Source organism: Chrysemys picta, unplaced genomic scaffold (assembly GCF_011386835.1).
Source record: "Chrysemys picta bellii isolate R12L10 unplaced genomic scaffold, ASM1138683v2 scaf22, whole genome shotgun sequence".
NCBI classification, from domain to species: domain Eukaryota; kingdom Metazoa; phylum Chordata; order Testudines; family Emydidae; genus Chrysemys; species Chrysemys picta.
Genome location: NW_027052729.1, coordinates 242,741 through 268,939, shown reverse-complemented (window position 1 = coordinate 268,939; position 26,199 = coordinate 242,741). Strand labels below are relative to the sequence as shown.

Genomic DNA, 26,199 nt, shown 5'->3' with positions numbered 1-26,199 from the left:
GGTAGCAGCTAAGAATTTAAAAGCTAGTGTTTGCGTTGATGCAAATTACCTGACTGACTGGGAGAAGACAGACTTGCTAATAGCTGTTAGCACAGACAGCGCACCCAATCAGCCAGGGAATTCTGTTAAGCAAGAGAAATCAGGATTTAAACCTTCAGGACATGGAGGAAAGAGAGTACTTACTTTTGCAAAGGGAAGCCCCACGTTAACCCTAAAATGCCCAAACCCCAATGGTATGGAGCCAAAGGTGTGGCATAACAAACAGGATTGTAAATGGACACTTGCAATGAATTTGTTCTTATTGCTAACGGTAATTTTTGTAACTGATGTGTTGCTATTACCAAGAACTGTAAAAATGTGCAATGTGCCTAATCTGGCGGGGGCGAGAAAAAACAAACAAAACACACCACCTTGAACATGTTAAAAGAATTACATGAGAACATACTTTATGTTAAGGGCCTTGTTAAACTGATAATTCACAGTTGATGCCTGTGAACAGTATTGGAATTTTCAACGGGGGAAAAGACATTCCAAACCTAATGTGCTGTATGAAAAGGGAAACCGAGGCATACTACCACACTGCTGTCACGGCTAAATGCCAGGATTCCTATACTATAGACAACATTAATCTCTACATAGACTTGATGTTAACTGGGTTCCAAACATTGGCCAGAGCTTGTATGGATAAAGTAGCTATGTTCTTTAGCATTTGGCAAAAGAAAATGAAACATACAGAAACCATGCTGCAAGAGCAGATCCAATCCATTATTGTTCTAACCAAGTTTTACCTTGAGTTTGTAAAGAGATTAAATCAGGTTATTGAACGGGACTTGGATAAACCATTTCTGTTTTACACGAATACGGCTTCTAACCCAATACTAGCTGTAGTGAGACGGAACCCAAGGATGGGGGGCTCTTGGGATGTAGTCAGTGATGTTGGTGTCATCCCTTCCTGCATCAGTTTTGCATTGGGGGTGTGACATTATTGATATAATCTGGGACCATACAGATCATTGTTGCAACCACGGTCCTGTAGTGGCACCAAAGCCGGTAGAAAGGAGGTCAAATAAGGGCTCTAAGACAAGGTTTTGGTTATGATTATGCTAGCTGGATGCATATATCATTGTTGTATTTAAAGTATTGGCTCTATACTGTCTGTATTTCAAAATCATGCTGTGCTTCTAGGTGACACCCCAGACAAGTCAGTGTCAGCTCTGCCTAGCCTGCTTGACGGCCCATTAAGGACCATCGGCTATACAACTGACCCATTGAGAGAATGCAAATACGCCTTGTAACTCAGCAAAGTAGGCAGGGACTTGCCCATGTGACTCCAGCCTCCATTTTGCTGTAGTTTTCCATAGTAAGGACAAAGAGGTGTTCTTACACCTGGAAAAGACTATAAAAGGCTGATGCCTCACCTCCATCTTGTCTTCAATCCTGCTTCTTACCTCTGGAGGGACTTTGTGTAGAGCTGCCATTTGTAGCAAAGGACTGATGACCCATCCCAGCTGGGGATGTACTCCAGAGACTTGATTTGAACCTGCAGTTTAGTCTATCACTGCTGAAAGCCTGAACCAATAACCTTGCCCTTACTCCAGTATCAGAGGGGTAGCCGTGGTTGTTGCTTTTTACAGAGTCAGACCGAGGCTCCTGGGGCACCTTTAAGACTAACAGAAGGATTGGGAGCATAAGCTCTCGTGGGTAAGAACCTCACTTCTTCAGATGCAAGATGACTTGCATCTGAAGAAGTGAGGTTCTTACCCACGAAAGCTTACGCTCCCAATCCTTCTGTTAGTCTTAAAGGTGCCCCAGGAGCCTCTGTTGCCATTACTGTATGTCATGGATCCCATTTAACCAATTCTCTCTCATCTATATCTTTTTACCTTTTATGAAGAAACCTTTAGATTCTAAAGGATTGGCAACAGTGTGATTTGTGGGTAAGATCTGATTTGTATATTGACCTGGGGCTTGGTCCTGTGGGATCAAGAGAACCTTTTTTCTTTTGCTGAGGTATTGGTTTTCATAACCATTTGCCCCCATACCAAGTGGCACGGTTGGTGATACTGGGAAACTGGAGTGTCTAAGGGAACCGCTTGTGTGACTTGTGGTTAAGCCCGTGGGGTAGGACCAAAGTCTTCTTTGTCTGGCCGGTTTGGTTTGCGCAGAGGTAGAAAAACCCAGCCTTGGTCTAACTGCCCTGTTTTAAGCCATTTGTCCTGAATTGGCACTCTCACTTGGGTCCCACCCGAACCAGTATTTACCCCAGCTGTTGTTCCCCTACTGGGAAGGGGCCCAGAAATCAACCGTGTTCTCTCCTTTCGAGTGGCTGTATGGGAGGAGAGTAAGGGGACCTGTGGACTTGTTGAGGGACGAAGGAGAGGGGAAGGCCTCCCCTGATGGAAAATCAGAAGTGGAGTATGTACTGACTTTCTGGGAAAAGCTTGCTGAGCTCATGGACTTGGCCGGGGAGAATTTAGCCAGGGCCCAACGTAAGCAAAAGGTCTGGTACAACCGCCCAGCGCGTTCCCGCTCCTATGCTACCGGGGACCAGGTGACAGCTCTCATTCCCATCAGAACGAGCAAACTACAGGCTGCCCGGGACAGGCCCTTTAAGGTCCTCAAGCAGCTGAATGAGATCAACTATGTAGGGAAACCCTTGCGGCCAGAGTCAGGCGCCAGCACAGTGAGAGTCCATGAAAAGGTTACATTTCTTCTGGGATGATTAGATCCTCAACAGCTGAACACGTCTTTATGAAACTTATTCAACATAAGAATGGCCATACTGGGTCAGACCAAAGGTCCAGCTAGCCCAGTACCCGGTCTTCCACCAGTGGCCAATGCCAGGTGCCTCACAGGAAATGAAAACAACAAGTCATCATGCGATCCACCCCATCGCCCATGCCCAGTTTTGGGCAAACAGAGGCTAGGGACACCATCCCTCTTTCCAACAGATTTTGCAATTTAAAGCAGATTCACCCAGTCCCTTAACTGCCATCATAAAGGCACACGTACATATGCTGGACGTGGACGTTAGAGAAGCAAACTTTTACATTCCTACCTTTCTTGTATGACTCTCCGGGCCAAATGTTTAACAGACCTCCTTAAAGGCTTCAACATTTGTAGGCAGATTTCTTTGCATGGCAAATTGATCAGTTACATGTAGTTTCTGGATTTGCCTAAGGCTTTGTGCAAATGCCAAGGTTTGGCCCTAAAAGATCTGTTAGCTAGCAGTCAACAGGAAACTAAAACCTACTTCTAAAGCAGATAACTAAGTTACCTATGGACTTTGAAATATTGGCCCCACCTCCTCAGTATCTACTGCCTGTCCATTAGTCCTTCCCAGAAGGTCAGTAACAAGAGTAGCCACTTTTATAAAGAAAATATGGGCATGCCAAGAAAAGACACCATCAAGGTGAGTTGTCCTAACCCCCTACAACAAGGTATCATGTGTATGTTAAATTGAGGGGAAGACAGTCCCTAAAGTAACAGATGTTTGTTTGAGACTTCCAGCTATGCACAACAGAAGCAGGAAACAACCCCCCTGCCCATCCCAGATGAAGCCCTGGCTGCAGCAATACATGCCTTTACCTTCCACTCTACTGCCTCCATCAGCCCAATCGAGATGAAGCTTCAATTGGTCCAGCATGCTGGCCAAACTCCTGACAGCATCACCTTGGCAACAGCTTATTAGGCCACGGTCAACGCTCTGGAGTGTCTCCCCAGTGCTGGATTTGCTTTGCGGTCCTAGGCCTAATCTATAAAGCCCCAATAATGTGAGCTAGATCAGGGGCTCTGTGCAACCCTTCAAGAATACACCAAGCCACACAGGAAATATGACTGACAGAGCTTGGGGGGGGGGGCGGAAAAACAAAACAACAACAAGCCCAGCACTCACTGCACAAGTTACACTTCCCTCTGGAGCCGAGAGCCCTCGTCTGTGGAGCATCCCTCTGCTGGAGATCAGGAAGAGCCCATATATTTTACAAAATAAAATGTTGGAACATCCTTGAAGGCCTGCCCCAATAGAGGACAATGGGGCAACCGTCTATTTCTCGAATGGGACACATTTTGAAAATAGATCCCAGAGGGCTCCTTTCTATACCGCAATGAACAATTCTTGTTTTAAATAGAATGGTGTTAGCCACCTATATAAAGTACTAGAGCGATGGCTGTTTTACTGTTGGCTAGTGTAGATACATACCCAGCAGCACTTGGCCATGGCACCAGCTGCACTATTACCTAGTGCTTCTATTTTGTGAATTACACTGGGGGGGAGGGAGGGGGAGGGGGATGTGATCCTTTATGTAGGTTTATTTTCTTGTTTGGGGAATCACGGCTTGCTATGCCAGTGAACAAATGAGTCAGGGGATCTCAGGTCTCTTTGCACGTATGGAATAGGCACATGTATGTATGTATGTATGTATGTATGTATGTATACAAATGAACTGATGTCTGCATGAATATGTTCTGCTTCACCCCAACCCCCCTACTTTTTGCAGTCCAGCATCTTGAGAGTGACAAACACACAAGCAATTCTGAACCATGCAGGTTATGACCTCAGACAGTTAGTGAGCTGGTGAAAAAGGAGTATTTAAGAAAGCATATAATTACAGGAAAATTTAAATGCCACAGTTTTTGGCAAGAGTAGTTAAATCGGGGCTAAGGAAACTGAGGCATTTAGACATACATGCATACCTGGTTGGATGGTCTCTACACTATGCTGTTTAAGACCCTTTATCAAGACTTTCCATTGGCATTTATACCTGGGAAGAGGAAGAGTTCTGATCTTAGGTTGAAATAATCCTGGGAAATGTAGTTCAGCAAGGGACTACAATCATTTGCATTCGCTGAATTGCAGCATCAAGTCTGTTCTATTATTCTGAGCTACAATGGCTCAGAACTACTCTACCACAAAAGACCCCACATTCCTTCTGCCTTTGAAGAACATAATTAGGGCACTGACAAACATTTAGCATCAGATTTTCAAAAGGTAGAATGGTGGGAGCTGGCAGGTATGGAGCACTTTTGAAAGTCTGGCCGCTTCACTAAAGCGCCCAAATGGGAACCGAGCTCTTGAAAATGTGGCAACAAGGGATCAATTCTGCTACAGCACATACGTCCGCTGTCTTAGTAGTAAAGTTTCTCACTGGATTCAGGGGATGACTCATGGAATGAAAGTAAAGGAGAGAGGAAGCCAGCCCTTAATGCACAGAATGGGCCTTTTCTAGTGTGGAGTTTATTTATTGTTCCAAGGCAGCACAATTTATGTAGAATTAAAACAAACAAAGACAACCTACAACCAAATTTGGGCTAGGCCAGGAGCTAAGTAAATTCAAAGGTTAGCAGCACAATTATTTATATGACTTACCAGCAATACTTATCCCATCCAAAAAAGAAGAAGTTCCAAGTAGGCAATCTTTGAGTTCATTTTGTATGACATTTCTTCCAAAGGACCTACGGAATAGGGAAGTAAACATTTCAAAAGCACGTGCAACCTGGAGTTGTTCCCCCACCCCCTGAACCGTGTATCCAATATGGACAAAGTAAATCACTTCATGTTAACTTGCTGTTGAAAGAATCCCTTCTGCAGAGAGGGGTCTAGCAGCACATGTACTCACGCAATATAGAAGTGGCCAAGGTCAGTCAGTCAGTCAGTCATTTACTGTTCACCAAAGGTGCTGTCATCAGCTGGATGTAGACTAGGGCTGAGATACAGTGCTTGCCGTGAGGGGTAGGAAAAGAGAGAGCAGACAAGGAAAACTACAAAAGTGTAGTTGTTTCAGACACGCTGCAATTAAAGGAATTTAAGAAAAAGCATTGTAACAGGGTTTACTCACCACCCTGCACTGCCTCATGGCCAGGCATGGCATCACGGTATCCTTGTGGGGTAGCAGCCCTTGTCAACAGTCACTCTGGGGCTGTGGTGGTTTCTTTTAGATAACTCACCCCTCCAGCCAGGGCACAGTCTTTAGTGTGGATGGCTGACCCTGGAAGGAACAGACTAAAGTTCTAAACTCTCTTCATAGAAATCAAAAGCTTCCAGCCTCTCCACAGCTCTTCTTCAGCAAGGTCACATTCAGACTGCAGCCCCCTTACTGGGCTCAGCTACCCTTGTACACCACTTGCTGAGGGCTGGTAGGGGAATCCAGTCCCAACCTCAGTCTCAATTCTGGGTTACAGCCCAGGGCCCTGGACTGCACAACCAAGTCAAATCCTCTACCCATAGTGCAGTTTTCCATGCACCATTTCCTTCCTCACCTCTTTCCTTCCCTTCTCGGTCTCCCAATCTGTCCCCTGGGTGCTCACTCAAGCCCCTGCAGGCACCTTTTGACTCTCTGCATTCTCTTTCCTCCAGCCCTTCCTCAGCTGGGCCCACTCAGTAGTTAAACCTGGGATCACCTAATTTCTCTCAGGTGGGGCCCATTCTGTAATCAGGGCTGGCTTAGTCAGAGGCTCTCTATTATTATCTCAGAGCTCTGGATGAGCTCTGAGAGTTGATCTCTCTCTTTCCATATATATATAAAAAAATTATTGTCAGGCTTTGGCTCTGATCCTCTTACACCAATCACTGTAACTGACTTCTACTCTGGGTTATCTGTTTTCTTTTCATGCTATTGGGCCAGCCAATGGTGCCATGCTGCATTCCATGAGCTGAGGATCTGCCCATTGGTCTCATGTTGGGCCAGATTCTCTCCCCCTTATGTTGACTAGTACAATACCCCACAAGCAAGCCCCATTGAAATCAGTAGTTAGTAGAGTGAGGTATTACTCAGTGTGAGTAGGGGTGACAGAATCTTGCCTATTATGTCTAACTAGTCTTTCTACACGTAGCAATATCAATTAAAGGCTGTTTTCTAAAGATTACACTTTTAAAAGTAGATTTTTCTCCCTGCCTAATGCAGCTGCCATCTTGTCCTTAAGATGCAGCATGTTACAGTCACTCTGTTTTCTCGGTCATGGAAAATTTCTCTTTGTTCAGTCTTTGGGCCCAATTCTGAGAAGTGCTCAGCACCCACTAGTTCAGTGGGAGTTCAGGGTGATCAGGACCTTGCAGGAAGTGGTTAGTGTCTCTTAGGGTTAAGCCCTTTCTTTGATGTTTTTCCTTGACCTGAAATGAAAACAAATCTAGACCGAAGAGTATGTTTTACTCTGTGAGTATGAGCATGAAAAACATCCTTCCTGAGACGTGGAATCACCTTTCCCATAGCTTGGCGGTTCTTCACCTTGTGTAAGATTTTGTGTTTAGGTAACAACTATAGCACCTCGGTCTTGTCTATTTATGTCCTTCTGCTTGTACGTCAGTCTGTGTTGTGATTAGGGTGACCAGCTGTCCCGATTTTATAGGGACAGTCCCGAATTTGGGGTCTTTTTCTTATATAGGTTCCTATTACCCCCCCACTCCCTGTCCCGATTTTTCACATTTGCCGTCTGGTCACCCTAGTTGTGATCCTGTGTGTCATATCAGTGCACTTGCATTTCCTCATACATTATACAAAGAAGTATCAGACAGATGTTCAAGGAGCAGATTTATACCACACAGATTTATACCTGGGGAGAACTGATGCATTCTGACTTGCATATTTAGTCTATGTTTTTGAAAGTCAGAAAATGTCAACATAAAAGCTAGTTTAACATTTGATTATTTTCCAAATGTCAGTTGCATTGATGCTGCAATTATCTGCGCATTTGACCATCACCAGCGTGAACCCACAGTCAAGTAACCGAAAACAATCACCCCACTAAATATGAAATTGGTCTTTTGTGAAAGGAGTTGTGCGGAAGGGTTGCCACGTTGTCAGAAGTTCAGACGAATATAGGCCGAGATGAGCTTTTCTTTTAGCCAAAAAGTTCCCCGAGGTTGGAAAGCCCCTCAAGAGAAATTAGGATTAAAGGGGTTTAGTTGATGGCCCTTACTGGTTATCTAACACAGTTTTGGTCTAACAGGGAGATGAAGCTATCCATAAAAGGAAAAGTACAGGCAAGCTTGACAGAGACCGAGAGAGAGAGGAAAAGGAGGAGAAATGATGTGGGAAATAGGCCATGACATTTGTTACGGTGCCATAATTGTTAGATGAACAGTAGGAGTAAGGGAAATATAGAAGATAATTATTTAGACCTAGTGGGAAGATCTGTTATTTTCTAAAAGGTATTTCTAGACTGGACAGCCCAACAGCGTTTGGCATTTTATAAAACCTCTAGCTTGGTGAAACAGTTTTTATATTGGTGTCAGGACAATAAAGAGAACAGTGTCTAGTAGAATGGAGAAAACATCCTCCCCAAAACAGAAATGGTGGAACAGTAAACTGGGTGCCTTGTATAAATATACAGGGATGAACGCGAAGAAAAAAGACACTAAAAATTGTGAAAAGAAACCACCACAGGAAAAATCCGTCTCTCGCTTAGCAAGAAAATGAGGCGAGAAACACAGAACACATGGGACCAAATGGGGCCACCTCTCATCAAAGCTCAACAATCTGGCTTTGGGTGGACTGTTTTGCCCCTCAGCCTGCTGGGTTGCCAAGGAATAGCTGCAGTGGTGCTCTAGTGGTAGAGACAAATGGGGTTCCTATACACCTCATCCATTGGTTGTCACCTACTACAGCACAGAGCCGTCTAGTGGCTACACCCGCAGCCCTCCATTCTGTTGCAAAGAAAGGCACGACAAGAGTTCAAGGGCATAGAGACTTCCCAGCACACACCCTGCTCTCAGCACAGTACCGCTATTCTGCTTGTATTCTGGTCTGGTATATAAACAGAGGATAGGGCAGCATGTGTGACTTAATATAGTGGTTGACTAGTTTCTAAAATGTTTGGCAAAAAAATGTTTGGGAGGTTTCCTACTCTAGGAGGTGCCGGCTTTCATTCTTTTCCACAGCAAAACTGAGCAAAACGGAAGGATGGGTAATCTGATTTCATGAGGTCTTGCCCAAGAAAAGCAAGTATGTCTTAGACCACTTCACCTTTTTACATTGTAGAGACAGTCTCCCTTTGTACAGCTTATAGCCGGTCTACAGTATCTTCTATCCTGAGATGCAGGACTGAAGGAGATAGGCCTGGGAAATACTTGAGTAACCGCAACACATTTTCAGTGTGTATATTTTCCTCTCATAATGCGCTTGAACTGTTTTAAGCATTTTGCTCAATTTTACATAAGGTGGTTACATCTTTACAAAAGGAAATATGATTGTATGTATAATGTACACGTACAATGTAGCATGTGCAATATAAAGTGATGCTCCCTGGCCAATGCAATGTTATAACAAATATATACATGTGGGACTCAGTTATGGCTCTAAGAGTGGGACGGGGGAGCTGCACTGCCTGAGTGGTGGAGGTACAGAACATCACACCATGAAAATGTTACATTTCTTCTGGGAGGATTAGACCCTCAATAGCTGAACACATCTTTATGAAACTTGCGGCCACCGTCGATACCGCCTCTGGCCTTGCAGCCAAGCAAGTCGGTTTGTACAGCTTTCCTCTGGGTGTCTTCTTAGGGAAACGACCCAGACTATCTACACCTACATGCTGAAATGGAACCTCAATTATGGGGAGTGGCTGGAGAGGGGCCTTGACCTGGTCCTATTGCACCTGGGAGCCATACAAACTCTTCCTCAAAGTCTAACGTCTTCATTACGCCTATAGTGCAGAGGAGAACCTCCTGACAATCATTCCATCACACTGTTTTTAAGCTGTGCTATGTGGAAGAATCTTTTCATCTACTTAAGAGCCATTTGAGGTTATCCATCATCTATGACTTTAGGTCTTCCTGTGGGAAAGCCAGCCACAGGTAGATAAAAGGGGAGGAAAACACCACCAATACATCCCCACTTAAGCTCACCTTTATCATCCCACTAGCAGGCTTTCATCATAGAAATAGATGACCCGATGACTTCTGCACGGAACACAAAATCTTTCCACACAAAGCGCCTGAGTGTCCGCATCACTTCTAGGGCTTTGTGAGACCTGCCTTCTGGTCCCGATCAGCGTGGTTCCATTACAGCCACCCTGCCAGGGCTGCCCCAGGCTGGAACAATGGGTGCTGGGGGTGTGAAGCTTTAAGTAATAAGAGCCACCGAAACATGGTCTCATCGTATACTGGGTTTGCAGTTTTGTTCATTTGCTTTCAGTACCCCGCAACATCTTCCCCTGGGATTTCACCCTGGTGTGGAATACAGATGCCCAACACCGCTGGAAAATCATGGGAGAATGGGGAGCATAGCCCAGGACAGTCTGGGGGCTCTGCTAAGTCTGTTTTCTCTGCTTTGCAGTGTGTCTTTCAAAAATTTGAAGCAAAAATCTCAAATTTCTTATAAAAGTGCAGGAAAACTTGGGAGACTCTAACCAAATTAATGTGCAGAAAAATGTTTTCATGGTTTCTTCGTGTGATTTTTCTTTTCTTGTTGAATTAAAACACATTTCTCTGCAATGATGGAAACTCCAGCACAACAGTCTGCGCTAGGGCTTGAGATCCAGAAAATGAAACGTGACCACAGGAAGGGAAGAGAATTAAACAAACCAGAAGAATTCCCCTGCCCAAGCAAAGGGGAAGGCAAATGTTAAAAGAGAAGGAACCAGCAAAAGTGGTGAACACTGAATTTCAATTTTTAAAAAAATATTTGAATTCTTTCATCCCAGGGACACACTTGGTAAAAAAATACCTAATGTGACTTCTCTGCATAACCTCCTTCTGACCACATTGGAAATCATAGTCATCCATGTGGGTACCTCTCTAGCATGTTTTATTATCCTAATTGCTCATCCTGTTTTATGATTTATTCTCAATTTTTCACTACTGTCAGCTACTTGGAGTGATCAACAGGACATGATATTCACACCTTTCAACTACATCTATTCCTCAGCTCCGGTAGGAATATTAAGATCGGGAAATAACAATTAGTTAAGGTTTCATTTTCTCAGAGCACACTCTCTCCTATAGTTTCACAGAAGGAAGAGACCGACGGTTTGTGCTGTCTACATTTTAAATGTGCCGTCTAAATTGGAGGAAATGGTTAAAGTTGAGATTTGCCAATATTTTTGAGGGGCCTAAACCTTTCCTCCAGAGACCCCCCTGTCCCTAATCACCCCTAGGACTCCCACGGCCTATCCAACGCCCCCATTCCCCATCCCCCGACTGCCCCGCCCCCCAGAGCCTCTGAACCATCCAAACCCCCCACTCCCTGTCCCCTGACCCTCTGCCCCTTATCCAACCCCTCGGCCCCGGCCCAGCACCTTTAACACACCGCTCAGAGCAGCGTGTCGAAGCCAGACACGCTGATGCGCCGATCCGCCGGAGCGCGCAGCCCCGCCCCCCAGAGCGCTGCTTTACCGTGTTATATCCGAATTCCTGTTATAACGGGTCGCCTTATATCGGGGTAGAGGTGTACTTCCCCTCCACCCCTAAAGTACTCTGACTTCTACATATGTAGTGTGTTTCTATTATGATCAGGGTTGCTATTCATTCATCTGTCCTCATGAGAACTATTTCTAGTATTTCAAGGTTTGAGAAGCTTCCTAGAGACTTTAAAAAAAAATATGAACATACTAAATGACTTGCGAGCTTATGTGTGGAAGAGATATTTTCATTTAATTTATTGAGATCAATTCAATGAAAATTATATTTTTTCCCTTTGTATTTCAACCATTCCCTATTTCATTTCAGCTCCGGCTGCTGCAACTACTGAGGTTAAAACAGAAGGATGCAGTGGAATCCCTCCTCTCTGCTGATTCTTCCCACGGTGACTTCTAACACTCCAGAACGCTTGACGTGTTATGCGATACATTCACTCTGTCCTCATCATATAGCGGAGCTTGAGAAGTTTCCTAGAGACATTTATAAAATATGTGAACTGAGCATAAGACTTGTAAGATGATGAGGTGTAGAAAGATATTTTCATTTCATGTATTGCCGTTAATAAAGGGAAACATTTATTTTTCCCTTTGTGTTTCAACCAACTCTCATTTCATTCCAGCTGAGGATGCAGTGACTACAGAGCTTAAAACAGTTGGAGGAAATTGTATCGTGCAGTGGATTCCCTCCTCTCTACTGATTTTTCCCACAGTGATTTCTAAGGCTCCAAAATGCTTGACCTTGTATTATGCAATACACTCACTCCACAATGGCAGGTTTCAGAGTAGCAGCCGTGTTAGTCTGTATCTGCAAAAAGAACAGGAGTACTTGTGGCACCTTAGAGACTAACAAATTTATTAGAGCATTCTTAGTCTCTAAGGTGCCACAAGTACTCCTGTTCTTTTCACTCCATAATGAAATTCCAACTGTCCATATTACAATTTATGTGATAATACTCTGTTGATTTACTCAAAGTTTAAATTGCAAAATGAAGGATATCGATGCAAAAAAGTTACAAGAAAATTAAGAAAGGGTTAAACCTTAAACATTGTTGACATAATGTGTTTGCTATATATTTCTGTGGTTCAACTCTTCTCTGATCAAAATCTCATGTCTGAATTGTAACAGGCAGCTTAAGCACAGTATAACAGCATAACAAATATGAACTGGAAAAAACTTTGCAAGAAAAAAGATGTGCATAATTTTCCTCTAATGTCAGAACGAAGGGAGAGATTTCAGGTGGCCCCAAGGGGTTTTCAAGCCTCGAGTGTCTCTGAAGGGGAACGGCAAGGTGGCAATCTGGGAAATCTTCCTGCTGCTTTTGCAAAAATCTCTCTGAAACGACCTGAGGTGAGAGTTCCATTCAGATATTCCAACACAGACTCATCAGCAAGTTGGGCATGCGGAGACATGTTTGGTTGCAGTGATGGAAAATGGGACTCTCTGACCAGGAGGTAAGGACCATAGGCGTGCGCAGCACATTGCATTAGGGTGTGCACCCAGGGAATTTTTTTTTTTTTTTGAAAGGCGAACATCATAAACGGCTGGGTGTGGGAGGGGGTGCTGTGTGCGGGAAGGGGCTCAGGGCAAGGGATTGGGGGGCAGAGGAGGGGGTGTGGGATGTATGAGGGGGCTCAGGGAAGGGGGTTGAGGTGCAAGAGGGGGCGGAGTGCGGCAGGGGGCTCAGGGCAGGGGTTCAGGAGGGGTGCAGTGTGCAGGAAGGGGCTCAGGGCAAGGGATTGGGACAGAGGAGGGTGTGGGATGTATGAGGGGGCTCAGGGAAGGGGCTTGGGGTACAGGAGGGGTGCGGAGTGCAGGAGGGGGCTCAGGGCAAGGGATTGGGGGCCAGGGTGTGGCAGGGGGCTTAGGACAGGGAGTTGGGATGCAGGAGAGGTGCGGCAGGGGGCTCAGGACAGGGAGTTGGGGTGCAGGAGGGGTACAGGGTGCAGGCAGGGGGCTCACGGCAGGGGGTTGGGGGCAGGAGGGGGCTCAGGGCAGGGGGTTGCGGGGCAAGGTGCAGGCAGGGGGCTCAGGGCAGGGAGTTGTGGGGCAGGGGTTGGGGGGCAAGGTGCAGGAAGGGGGCTCTGGACAGGGGGTTGGGAGCTCAGGGCAGGGGGTTGGGGTGAGAGGTGCAGTCAGGGGACTCAGGGCAGGGAGTTGGGATGCAGGAGGGGTACAGGGTGCAGGCAGGGGGTTCAGGGCAGCGGGTTGGGGGCAGGAGGGGGCTCAGGGCAGGGGGTTGCGGGGCAGGGGTTGGGGGGCAAGGTGCAGGAAGGGGGCTCAGGACAGGGGGTTGGGGAGAGAGATGCAGGCAGGGGGCTCAGGGCAGGGAGTTGGGATGCAGGAGGGGTACAGGGTGCAGGCAGGGGGTTCAGGGCAGGGGGTTGGGGTGAGAGGTGCAGGCAGGGGGCTCAGGGCAGGGGGTTGGGAGCTCAGGGCAGGGGGTTGGGGTGAGAGGTGCAGGCAGGGGGCTCAGGACAAGGGGTTGGGAGCTCAGGGCAGGGGGGTTGGGTGAGAGGTGCAGGCAGGGGGCTCAGGACAGGGAGTTGGGATGCAGGAGGGGTACAGGGTGCAGGCAGGGGGTTCAGGGCAGGGAGTTGGGGTGAGAGGTGCAGGCAGGGGGCTCAGGAGAGGGAGTTGGGGTGCAGGAGGGTAGGCTGTTTGCAGGCAGGCCCGGGGCTGGGGATCTGGGCTCCCCCGCCCTGGCAGGCAGGCTCGAGGGCCGGGCAGAGGGGGCCGGGCTGGGCGCTTGGGGCCAGGCCGGGCAGAGGCAGCCAGGGTGGATCGCAGGGCGCCGGGCTGCTCCCAGGGCTGGACTCAAGCCCGAGGGTGCCGGGCCGGAGTCCCCGAACAGCGCCGGGGAGCGGAGCTCGCAGCCGGGCTGCGGGAGGGGGCCTGTGGGCCGGGCTCGCCCCCTGCCCCGGGCCTGCTGGCTCCCAGGCCCCACTTAAGGTGGGCTGGGCTCAGGGGCGGCCTGACCCCCCGGGTGGTGCCCGGGCCCCTGGCCAGCGCGGGGAGCCGCAGGCGGGTTTGGGACCCTGGGCGCTGGAGGGGGGCAGCTGCCTTGGGGCGGGGAGCTGGGGCAGCACCCCCGCGGGCCACCTTAAGCGGCTGTGTTGGTGCTGCCGGGTGGGAGGCTGCCAGGGAGCACATGGGGCTGTTAAAGCAGCCAGCCCAGCCCTAGGGAGGGGGAGCCCGGCTCAACGGGGTGCAGGCCGGGGGCTCAGGGCAGGGAGAGGGGGTGCAGGAGAGGTTCGGGCTTACCCGCAGCGGCGCGCTCCCTGCCTGCCAGGGCCCCATGCCGGGCCGCTCCCGGGGGAGGGGAGGGGAGGGGCGGGGCAGCACAGGGCTCTGCACGCTGCCCTTGCCACGCCTCCAGGTACCTCCCCTGAAGCTCCCATTGGCCGCAGTTCCCCGTTCCCGGCCAATGGGAGCTTCGGGAGGCGGTGCCTAGAGCAACCCCTTACCCCCAGAGACATGCTGCCCTGATGGCTGCTTCGGAAAGCAGCGCGGGGCCTGCGGCACCACGGGGGGCAAATCCCGCGGGCCGGATGCAAAGCCCCGAGGGGCCAGATCCGGATCCGGCCCATGGGCATTAGGGTGTGTGCCCGGGCCCACCCCGTGCGCACGCCCATGGTAAGGACCTATAGTTTCCCAGGCTGAAAGTGAAGAGAGACCAATTTCTTTCATAAGAGACAAGCACTTCAGCCTCAGTGCTAGCAGGAGAATCCATGTGGAATGATGGGGTTTTCAAATCTAGGACAAACTCACAAAGAAGTTTAGAAATTTAAATACCAACATTTTTAGAAGTACTCATCAAAATCAAGTAATATTTTATACAGGATTTAAAATGAGATGCGGTGGAATTTTAAAAGCTGTTACTATTTATTCTATCTGTGCACTGTGACAATCGTTTCAGATCATTTTACGCCATTTGTAACAGGATCTTTAGGTCAATCATTTATTTATTGTTCCTATTTATGTAATTACTGTAGGCATTTGTTTCTGATGAATAAATAATTATTTTATATAAAATGGCAACCTATAGCAATAATGAGTTGAATTAAATACCTATTGAACCAAAAAGAAAAAAGGAGAAGAGAAAAGCCCTGTAATTGTTCAGCCTTAAAACCCCAATTCCAGAGAGTACTTATGCACGTGACTAACTTAAAGTATGTGAGCCATCCCACTGCTGTTAGTGCTCCAATCAGGAACATGCTTAAATACATTGATGAATCAGTGTCCCAGTTCACAATAATTCCATATTAAAAATCATAGTTACTGAATGATAATTAGCCTTTCCATTCAAACAGACCCCACGCCACACCTGAACTCTGCCACCTTTTCCTATTCTACTTTTTACCAGGTTATTTTTCCCCAGAAAACCTTGGCCATTTGGATGTTTGGTGTAGTAGACGGTTGTATTGGAAGAGGCTAGATTGGTGCCCTTTCCCCCACTAAGCAAGAGTGCATGCATCCCTTAATACATATCAATTGTTAGTTTGTAATTAGCCTGTCCATACCCCATCCATCAGGTTTATGTGCATTCACATACCCTCTCCCCCCACCCAAATCAAATCAGGTTTGTATGTATCCAACACCTACGCACAATACACTTACTAGCACTGCCCCCACTATTAAGTTTGTGCTCGCATGCACTCTTATCAGCTTTGTGCCCCCACCGCCTGATCCCATTACCTTTGTGTGCACCCAGATCCAATTCATTCTTGGGCATACACCACAAACAAAATTACATGTGAATAATGAGAGCAGGAAGAGGCCATTTTGTATTAGGATTATCAAAGTTTCTCTTTGTCACCTCTAAAATGCAGCTCCCCATTTGGTGGAATACATCAATCAGTTACTACTGGAATGGGGATAGGAGAGGCGGAGCAGGGGTGGAGTCGGGCCAGGGCTGGGGGTAGAGGGGGCTTGAGCACCCACCAGCGCCACTAGAGTCTGCGCCTACGGGGGCTACCCCTTTTGCCCTCCCCCTACCGGCCTAAAATCAAGCTTGTGTGCTCATGGACTGCATGTTCCACCAACAGCCAGTTTTATGAGCACAGTGCGTCAAAATTGCAGTTGTAATGTGAATAATGACTAAAAGTTACCCTAAACCCAATAATTTAAAACGATTTGAAAAACAAAACAAAACTAGCCCTTAGACCAGACCTAGTGAGGATCTACCTCTCTACCAAATCTGGGTACGTAGACAGTATTCTGAAGAGTTGCTAGCACTGCCTAGGACAAATTTAAGCCAGACACTAAAACTGGAGATTTCTTATTTAAAAGTTTTTAAAAGAAGTCAAACAGCCACTACGTTAAATGTTCCAATAGTATAAAAACAAATTGGGTGTGAGTTCTCACAATGATTGTCAATCTCCCTTTAGAGAAAAAACAGGAACATATTCCCCACTGGCAATCCCTTTCATAATGCAACCGAAAATACGGAGTTGCTAATAGGAGCCTCTGTACATTCAAAGTCAACAGATGGCGCCACTGCAGAAGCCTTTGCTTGTCTTTCCTCTGGGGTTCTAAAACAGTTCTGATGTGGGCCTAATCTTACAAAAATTGTTCTATGGACCATTTCCTCACCTCTTCGAGATCAGGTAACGCCTTCGTGGCAGGTACAGCAAATGCTTCCAAAGAAAAGTAGTACTAGGAACATATTGACAGTAATTTCAGTACTAGGAACGTGAGATCTGCCTGCTCACTGAAGACCACCATCAGGTCCTCCATGTGCCACCACCGATACATAAACCTCAACTTGGGACCTGCTGGTTTAGAGGCACGTACAAGGAGTTAACTCTTACAACAAATGCCTATCCTTTCTTATGGTGCAGGTTTTTTTCAGTAGCTGTGCCTATCGGTAGTAGGAGTTCTTTCCTGCTCAAGTCTCTCTGCCTTCTTTCATTCCTTGGTGGAGTGGAAACCTACAGGTTATATTGACAAAACACAATTACATTAAAATGAGAGCAAAAAACAACAACCAAAAACAATAGACTGTATAAACAAGTCAAGGATTATAAACAGATTGGTTCACAACCTCCAAGATGTATCCCCCTCTCTGGTGGTACATGGCAGTAACAGAGCATGTGGGAGCCATACACGTTCTTCTTCAAAGTCTAACTAAATCATTACCCCTATGGTGCAGAGGGGAACCTCCCGCCAATCATTCCATCACACTGTTTTTAAGCTGGGCTACATATAACAAATGAATTCATTTCCTTAAGAAGCCATTGGGCGATTTCTATCATCTAGGATTTTAGGCCTTCCTGTGGGAAAGCCAACCTTAGGGGAATAAAAAGGGAGGAATACGCTACTACTAGATCCCCACTTAAGCTCGCCTTTATCCTACCATTGGTAGGCAGGAGGAAATAGTGACAGGTTTGTCTCCAGCTTTCATCCTAGAAAGAGATGAGGCTCTGGTTTCTGTACAGAACACAAGGTGTTTCCACACAACGTAATTTTTGTGCCACTGATATTGCAAGCTACGCCCACTAGAGCTGTACTAGCACTGTCCCAGCCCAATGTGTGCATGCTCGCTAAAGGCCCCCCACGTGGATCATAACTGTACGAAGAACAACCCAAGAGAAGTATGTGCAAAAGCATCTTACTCCAGGCACCTCATCTCACTTCCATGTGGCACAAGTAAGAGTCCCGTGCAGATGGCTCTATCCCTGCACGAATCCTCTGCAGCAGGCTCTGAGCAATTTGTAACTAACTTTCCTCAAGCAAGAGACTAGCCGTTTGCATATATGCTGCAGGGGAGCTGGAACTAGGGGCACTGGGGTGCCCAGCATGAAGTGATATTAGCAAGCGAATGCACGGTTTCCATCATACATGGGGTTTACAGTGTTGTTCAATGGCTTTCAGCATCCCCACTATAAAAATTGTTCCAGACCCCTGAATTGCTGTTACCATAGGTGCCAACCCCTTGGGGGCTCCAGGGCTGGAGCGCCAACTGAAAAAAATTAGTGGGTGCTTAGCACCCACCGGCAGCCAGCTCCCTCCCTCCCTCCCAGTGCCTCCCACCCGCCACAATCAGCTGTTCCACGGCGTGCAGGAGGCGCTGGGAGGCAGAAAGAGGAGCAGGGATGAGGCACACTTGGAGGAGGGGACAGAAGGGGGTCAGACGAGGTGAGGAGGGGGTGGGGTGGGAAAAGGCAGGGCGGGGGTTGGGGAAGGGGTGAGGGCAGGACCTGGGGAGCAGCGGGGGCGGCAAGAGGCGGGGCGGGGGTGGGAGCTTAGGGGATGGGGGCGGGTGGGGCCGTGGGCAGAGTGGGGGGGGGTTGAGTAGCTGTTACTGTACAGGTTTCCTGAAAAAGGTGATTTGGCTCCCCTCCCATTACCCTGTGTTTATTTTGTCACCTTAGCCTGTCCTAGTATTCACACTACTTATTTCCCTCTCTCCTCAACAGCTTCCCCTGAACTTCACCCTGGTGGGGAATACACATCTCCAACACCCACAGAAAGTAACCGGAGAATGGGAAACATTGCAGCCATGGCTATCTGGGGGGTCTGGTAAGTCGGCCAGAGTGGTGGAGGTACAGAACGTCACAGCATGAAAATGTTATGTTTCTTCGGGCAGAATTAGACCCTCACTAGCTGAGCACCATCTTTCGGAAACCGGCCATCGGCGGGCACCCCCCTCTGGCCTGGCGGCCATCGGCGGGCGCCCCCCTCTGGCCTGGCGGAAAGCCGCCCAAAGCGATATGGCTGCAGCTTTTTAAGGCCCAGCCGCCCTGGCCAGGCATTCCTTTTCTATGGCTGGAGAGTTCTGCTTCTGGGGCAGCAGCTTTCTGCTCACATACCCGATGGGATGTCTCTCCCCCTTTCCGTCAATCTGCATTGGCGCCACACCCAGCCCTCTTCTGAAGCGTCAGTGAACACCAGAAAGAGCTTGTCAAAGTCCTGCTTTACCAGCACCGAGCCCTTGACCAGAGCCTCTTTCAGAGCACAGAGACCCCTCTGCCACTGCTTGGTCCAGACCACCTTATCTGGATTACCCTTCTTACATACATATCTCATCGCGGCGCTCCAGCCTCTGCTTTGCCCCTCCTGCCAACTCACAACCGGCCACCCGCTCCTCTTTCTCAGGCAGTGCCTGTCGCTGCTTCCCATCCGCCCTCCTCACGGTGCCTGCACCGCTTTTAGCCTCAGCCGCAGTCCCTCTCATGCCGCCATGTGGAAGCCTGGACCGAGCCCCCCGCCTCTGAGGTGCTTGCTTCATCTGGTCCCAACCATTCTGATGTTCCCGGGGTAGCGGGGTTCTACTGGCTGTGGGCAGCTCCTAGTGCCGCTTCTCCCCATTGAGCCCCCCTTTCCCTGAGGGCCTGGAGTAGTGTCAGAATTTCAAAGACCAGGGCCCCCGCCTGGGCATGTGGCCCTCTGCTCCTAAGCCCCGCCCCCGGATCATGCCACCTCAGAGGTTCTCTCGGGCCCACCTCACAGTCGGCGCTCGCCGTCCTCTAACCTGAAGTCTCGCCTCAGTCTTGAGCTGACTCAGCCTCTCTCTCACACCGAACGCCCTCCCTCTTGAACCAATTACCGCCCAGTCTGAGCCCCACCCCCTGGTGGAGCCCCCTGTGGGCTCCGTCCAGCCCTTGTGTCTGCGACTAAGTTTTGGAGTCCTGGTGCCATGGCGGCAGGGCAGCGATGCACAGAGCTGCCTCCAGAGGTGCGAGGGGCGGATCTCACCTGTCAGGCTTCCCATGGCAGCCCCCGCACTGAGCCTGCCCTGGCCTCTTCCTACGGGGCAGGGGGAACCAAACCATCCCCTGCTGTCCCTCAGCAGTGCACAGAGCCTGCCTGCCCCTGCTTCCCCACTGTGCCAAGCTTGGCCCCATCCCTGCTGCTCAGGCTTTAGCACCAAGCCCACCATGGCTTCCCTCGTCCCCAGCAGCGCGGAGCCATCCCAGACTCTTTGGCAGAGCCCACCACCAGCCCAGGGAGGAGTTGGGCCACTCCCAGCCTTAGGCAGTGACTTCCCATTTGCACAGCCCGACTCCATTGACAGGAAAGAGAAACCAGGAGATAGCGACCCACATCCTCAAAGATGTTTGGGCCCTTCACTCCCATAATGGCTATGTACCTTGGAGGAGCTGGGCCAATATAGCCAAAAGATACAGCAAAAGCTTCTAGTGTAAAGAGACATCCCCTGCACAGGCATCAGAAAGGAAATGACCCGCACACTGAAATGTGCTGAGGTGCTATCTACACATCAGTATATTGAGTCCTGGAGGTTCTTCTTTTTATCCATAGAGGTTTAAATTAATCTTCTAGGCAAAGCACTTTCAACCTTGATTTAATTATAGGGATGTGTTTTATAGTACACAAAAATAAAGAGCTTGTAATTTTACAATTCTATCTACAAGAGACCAAAGGTCATAACCCAGTACCTTAAACTTTAAAGCATTCTAGAGTTACATGGAAATTCTGTTCTTTATTCCCCCTGAAGAAACAGAATATATAGGGTTTGTATGTGTGTTTGAATCTTTAGCGATAATAATCCCAGTAGACAGGCACCTCTGACCAAGAAAAGGGCCGCTCAGGAATGCAGCAGGGAAAGATCCTTTTACCCCTGGGGCAACTGTTCCAAACCCCCCAGAGTGAACACACACACACACACACACCCCGGAAGAATATAGGAAAGGGAAATATTTCTTTCCACGGAGATGAAAGGAGAAAGATAACAGGGGGAAAGATGGGGGAAGCGGTAAAACAGGGTTGCATTCATTACAAGGCCCCACTAGTACCACGGTCGGAAAGAGCTGGGGGGAGAACGGTAATTCTATTTTATAGAGGATTTTGCTATTTCAAAATCAGATTTCATTCTGATTTGGAATCATATTCAAAAATTTTGAAATTCTGTGTGAAATGGCATTGCTGATCTCCACTGAGCTCTAAAGCAGCCTTGTAGGCTGCCCCAAAGCTGGAGATCCTTGGAGCCTTACAAGACCTAGCTCCACGGTAGCACACCTGGTGGGCTGTCCTGGAGCCATGGACCCTAAGAGCCCTACCTGGCGAGGAGTCACGAGCCTGGCAGCTGGGGCTCCCGCAACTTTCAGGCTCCCAGCTTCCCATCAGCCCACCAGGCAGGCAGCTGAGGAGCTGGGAGCCTGGAAACCCAGGTTCCCCAGCAGCGTGCCACATGGTCTATCAAGGAGCCCGGCAGCTGAGCTGTCAGGAAGCCAAGCAAGTTTCTGATGAAATTCTGCCTGGCCAGCAAAGTTCCATTGGAAACATGCTTGGTTTCTGGTGGATTCTGTCAGAATTGACACAGTCCTGCAGTGTGTTTCAATTTCAACAAAAGAGCAAACTCTGGCAATTGTTTTTTTCTAACAAGCTCCGCTAATTAGCAATGGAGAGCAACACGACACAATAGTTTTAAACAATAAGACCATCATAGAAAAATCAAACAGCAGGGAAGATAATTTTTAAATAGGCAGAAGGTATGGTAATTATTCAGTGGAAATGCAACCTGCACCAACGCAGTCTTTGAGAGGTTTAGCCAACTTTACACCAGGTTAACTAGCAGCAATCTATTCTATTGAATAGTCAGTCCTGACAGATCTTTTGTTTAGCTGTGGAAGCCCTTTCTTTTTCCAGGTACGCATGATGACTCTGGCTGAGGTATGCTAGAATGGTACTTTGCTGAATTAAAGCCCTCATCATCATACCATCAGGTTTCAGGTCTCTCATAGCGTGCCATTCATCCTCTAAGAAGGAAGAAGCCACTGCACCTGCGACTCATCAGCTGCCTCTGAATTGGGTTTAAGTGAAGGGGGAAAGGGGCAAGTCAGAGTACCTGTAAACAGAGAAAAGACGACTATTGAATCTATTGAAGTCATGGAGTTCCCCTAGTGTAACTGCAGCTGCTGCACACTTCTTCACGGGCTTTTTCTACAGCAGGCGAACAATCACCTAATATTGAGTATTTGCTTTCCAAGTTGCCCACTTTTGAATAATAAATCATAGGGCAAGGGTAATAAATAAAAAGCACATCCCCATGCATATTTCAATGGAACAAAAAGCACCTGGTATAGGAGAAATGAATTAACACATGCAAAGAGAGAGAGGCTGTTTCAATTCATTATGCACAAGAGAGTTTTCTTCACAGCATTAGCAAAATTAATGCCTCCATAGTGAATTATATCCTCATGCACCCTACCAAAGTTAATCTCTAGTTCTTTCCCACCCCTATAGAATCTCATTTTTAGTAAAAATTCTGTTTAGTGCTTGTAGATCTCAAAACACTTTACAAATGAGGTCAGTACAATCATCTCCCCTCCCCCACTTTTTTTTTTTAAATGGAGGGGGACACTGGGACAGGGAGGCAAAGTGACCACCAAGTGACCCAGCAGCAGAGGCAGGAATAGAAACCAGGTCGCCTGAATCCCTGGCCAGTGCTCTAAACCACTAGACCACACTATCTCACATGTATTAGCATATTGAAAATTTAGTGCACCGTAAAAGTCAATTTCTGAGAAACTTGAGATTGAATTGAATATAAAAATATTACATTAATCTACTTTTTAAAAAATGTCTGAATGGGAAAGGTGCAGAAACCAGGGGACCTTGCTAGTTTTAGTCCAATCTTATCATAGCCACAATCATATATTGTGCTCAGGAAGTGAGCTTTAGGGCCTGCAGATCTCAAGCAATCTATAAGCCTGGGAACAGTGAAGGAACCAAACAAAGGCCTATTCTTGTGCACCTTAGAAGCTTTAGGAGGGCAACCTTATGCACCTAAGTGGCAGTGCGATCTCCATCCTCAAGATCACACTGCAGTCTGCCCAAAACGTGTGATCCAAGAGAAAAATCAAACTTGCACCACTAAAGGGTAGTTACTTCCAACGGCCGCATTTAAAGGGTAAAAAGATGTTAATTAAATTAAACGTAACAATACCAAAATTCTTCACAAGTTTATCAGATTCCTTTTTGTTTAGCCAAAGAAAGAACTGAGACTATACTTGAATGTATACATTTTATTAATTGAATTACATAAATAGTAACAAATACATTCATAAATAAGGAGTTACAGCAAAGCAATGTGATATGACAATCAAAGTTCAATCCATGCATTTAACATGGGGTCGTTATCACACTTTTATCAAATAGGTATAATCAGAGCTAGATAATTCATTTCACACATCAGAAAGCGGCGATTTTAGCAAAATCATCTTAATACAGAACAGAATTAACTACCCAGTGTAAGTCCTTTAATACAGGTCATTGTTCAACACGGAATTGGCAGAAGTAGAAGTTTCCCACAATTATTACACTTTGAAATGCTCAATAAGGTTTAAGGGATCCCCTAAAGCTGCAGAAATGCTACCCTCTTGAAAGTCTCTGGAGATATCTTTATTCTGCCTGGTCATCTTCATCCAAGATTTTGGAATTAGGAATGACAGTAAGAACTGAGGTAGCCAGGTGGGTCCTGCATCCTTGTTGAGCTAAAAATTCAAACCTCAGTGCTTTCAAACACCTACCCGAAATTAACTTTCACACCAATTAAATTGCACCAAACAGGCAACCTCAGCTTTGCCCTCTAAATACATCTACTAATGTACGGATACAAAAACATCTAGAATTGCCAACAATTCACACTAAACCAATACCAGAAAAACAGTCATAATCACAAAATACTGCACCTCTACCCAAATACCAAGACTTAACAGAAAAATACCTACCTAAAACATCCACATCATCATCCTTTGAATTCAATAAGCGTAAAGGACTACTAAAACACCACTACTGCCACTTCCACCAATGGACACAACTACTAAAAACACTCTCACTTCTGACACAATAGGTGCAAAGTTAATTTTGAATGTGTGGTACACTTTGGTTGGTGTGACCGTTTAAGTAGAGCAGGTGTTTGAAAGTTGTGAAGTGCGGAGAGTAACTGCCAGTTGCCAAAACATTTAGTTGTGTTTGCTTCCTTTTAGAAATGTGTGAGAAATACACAAGTTAGGCGTTACCTGGAGTAAATGTTAATTTTCTGAACCTTAACTTTATTGGAAGAGTTTTGGGGGGAGAATTGGAGGGGAGTGGAGGATTCAAATGTATACCTTCCCTTAAGTCACATCTTTGCACTTCCAGTAGGAAATGATGATTTCTTAATAATAGGAAGTTATAATTCTATACAACTTGAGTGTTTAAGGTCCATGCATTTCAGATTCACAGTTATGCCATGGTACTGACACTTCCTTCTTTTCCACTTCTGCTTCATGATGCCTGAATCAGAGAGAGGGAGCAAAAGGCGTGTGTAAATGAGAACCGCTTTCGACAACGGTCCAAAACCGCCCCGGACACTCCCTTTCGGATCTTACCACCAGTAGCATGTCAGATCTCCAAGAGTCCAAAAAGTGAGTAGAAAGCAGGAGACTTGATTGCAGAATTCCAGGCAAGTTGGAAGCGCTGTTTGAAGAGCCGGAACTCTGGACACAGTGTCATGGGGGTGCCATAAATAGTAGCAGATGAGACCTGTACCCTGTTTACAGGGCGCTCATTCAGGGCAGTGGCTGCATTTGGCCAAGTGCCAAGAGACTAGAGGGCAAAGACCAGATCCCTGATTACAGGGCGGTCGTTGGCAGCAGGCTGTGAAGACAGCACGAGGCCAAGAGACCCAGAGGGCCTCGGAGACGCACACCCTAGTTACAGGGAGGTCAAGCTGCCCATGTTATGGACATGATTCTAATCCCCCAGATTTCAAAAGCGAGATGCAACCTGTACCCTGATTACAGGGTGGTCGCTGGCATTAGCCAAATAGGGGAGACCATAACCTGAATTACAGGAAGGTCAAGCTGTCAAAGTACCAAAGAGCTTGATATGTCCCATCCTAGAGAGGCTTGTGACATGGACCCTAATTACAGGTTTGTCACGCTGACTAATGGGGCAGAGCACGGCGTAAAGCCAAATGAGCAAGAGGGCAGAGACCCAGACCCCAGTTACAGGGCGGTCACATTGCTCAGTTGAACAAAGAGCTCAATGCCCCTCCAAAGACAGGGGGAGGTGACTTGCACCCTGATTACAGGGCAGTCACATTCACTAACCTGTTAACGGAGACCCAAAGGGCCTCGGAGACGCAAACCCTAGTTACAGGGAGGTCAAGCTGCCCATGTTATGGTCTAGATTCTAATCCCCCAGATTTCAAAAGCGAGATGCAACCTGTACCCTGATTACAGGGTGGTCGCTGGCATTAGCCAAATAGGGGAGACCATAACCTGATTTACAGGAAGGTCAAGCTGTCAAAGTACCAAAGAGCTCGATATGTCCCATCCTAGAGAGGCTTGTGACATAGACCCTAATTACAGGGTTGTCACGCTGACTAATGGGGCAGAGCACGGCGTAAAGCCAAATGAGCAAGATGGCAGAGACCCGGACCCCAGATACAGGGCGGTCACATTGCTCAGTTTAACAAAGAGCTCAATGCCCCTCCAAAGACAGAGGGAGGTGACTTGCACCCTGATTACAGGGCAGTCACCCTCAATAGCCAGATAACGGAGCAGAATGTCAAAACGACACAATAGCACAGACCGGGACCCAGCTTACAGGGCGGTCACGCTGCTCAAGGTATTAAGAGGCTCGAGATTCCCCTACAGTCTAATTACATGACCTGAGGCCTGATTTGAGGTTGGTTACTGTGCCCAGAGTTCCTTTCCTTTTCCTCCATCTTCTTTTCTCCTCTGTGTGTGGCATTCCTGACACTTCCTTCTTCTCCACTTTTGCTTCATGAGGTCTGAAACAGAGAGAGAGAGCACAAGGCGTGTGTAAGTGAGAACCGACAATGCCATGTCCTGCACGCAAACTCAGTGTAATCTACTGATACACTGTTCCTTTTC

At 47.4% G+C, this 26,199-nt stretch overlaps 2 long non-coding RNA genes across 37 annotated transcripts in view; one reads left to right on the top strand and one right to left on the bottom strand.

Moving 5' to 3' along the window:
* The window catches only part of LOC135977740 (uncharacterized), a 95,999-nt gene extending 81,250 nt beyond the window's left edge, over positions 1-14,749 (bottom strand). For 24 of the 36 annotated variants that reach the window (XR_010595167.1, XR_010595174.1, XR_010595158.1 and 21 more), the window contains exons 1-4: positions 14,615-14,749; positions 9,842-11,823; positions 5,838-5,987; positions 5,369-5,454 (exon numbers count right to left, since the gene is read on the bottom strand). This is a non-coding gene — a long non-coding RNA (uncharacterized LOC135977740). Of the gene's footprint in view, positions 1-104; positions 123-4,695; positions 4,764-5,368; positions 5,455-5,618; positions 5,761-5,837; positions 5,988-9,841; positions 11,824-14,614 lie in introns of those variants that run through there. The other 12 variants (XR_010595168.1, XR_010595185.1, XR_010595191.1 and 9 more) reach the window with 5 other exon arrangements.
* Positions 14,750-14,847: 98 nt separating this feature from the next.
* LOC135977742 (uncharacterized) lies at positions 14,848-24,720 on the top strand. The gene is made up of 3 exons (XR_010595194.1): positions 14,848-14,986; positions 18,772-18,874; positions 24,602-24,720. It is a non-coding gene; the product is annotated as an uncharacterized LOC135977742 (long non-coding RNA).
* Positions 24,721-26,199: the final 1,479 nt, after the last annotated feature.